The sequence below is a fragment of the Echinops telfairi genome, unplaced genomic scaffold (assembly GCF_000313985.2).
Source record: "Echinops telfairi isolate 266 unplaced genomic scaffold, ASM31398v2 ScPeMD7_3533;HRSCAF=4204_0, whole genome shotgun sequence".
In the NCBI taxonomy this organism is placed as follows: domain Eukaryota; kingdom Metazoa; phylum Chordata; class Mammalia; order Afrosoricida; family Tenrecidae; genus Echinops; species Echinops telfairi.
In genome coordinates, this window is record NW_022107431.1 from 46,780,477 (window position 1) to 46,781,510 (window position 1,034).

Sequence of the window (1,034 nt, forward strand, 5' to 3'; positions counted from 1 at the left end):
AACAGCAGTAAAAAGTTCAAATGACATATTGCATTAGTAAATCTGAGGCACAAAACCTCTTTCAAAGTGTTGAAAAATAAAAGATGTTACTTGGAGGACAAACGTGAGCCTGATTCAAGCAATGGTATTTTCATTGGCACGTGAAAGTTGGACAACTAATTAGGAGGATCAAAGAAAAATTGATACAGTTAAACTATGGTGTTGGCAACCAATATGGAAAGTACCGTGGAAGAAGAACAGCCATAATACTCCGTAGAGACAAGGATGGTGAGACTTTGTGTCTGCTTTGGACATGTTGCAGGAGAGAGCAGTCCACATCATGCTTGGTAAAATGGAAGGGCAGGAAAAAAGAGTAAGGCCCTGGATGAGATGGATTGACACAGTGGCTCTAACAATGGGCTCAAACATCAGAATAATTGGGAGGGTGGCACAAAAACGGGCAATGTTTCCTTCTGCTGTGCCTAGCAACTCTATACAGGAAATGACTCCGACACACAAAAGCAACAACATAGTTAGTGGCTTTTCTTTTGGGATGTCATGCAGTATAATTCTACTTGTAAATCAATAATAGCCACTCCCATTAAAAAAATTTGGAACAACTTTAAAACATTATTTGCAGAATTAATATTTTAAAATTTAATTTAAAAATAATTATCAGAAATTCATACCAAGAAAGAGCTGTTTATAGGACAAAAAAGAAATGAGACATTTGTTACCATTAGGGACAAATTTAATTTTCCTAACAATCAAAACAGAAATGTATGGTTTTAGGATTTGTCAGTAATGGATAAGGCGAATCCCCTTAATTAACAAAAGAAAGAATAAAAATTATCTTAGAAACAAGTATATCTCAGTATTAAATGATAAGAGGAATCTAAAGAGATCACTTATTTTTAAAAATAAGTGAACTGTAAAGAGAATGCTTGTAACAGTTCTGAAGAAAGTATAGGGCATGATCAAGGGAAATGTAACAAAGAGGAAGTGCTGAAATCCTGGTGGGGACTGAGCATGATAGTGGGACAGGAGGAGAATCA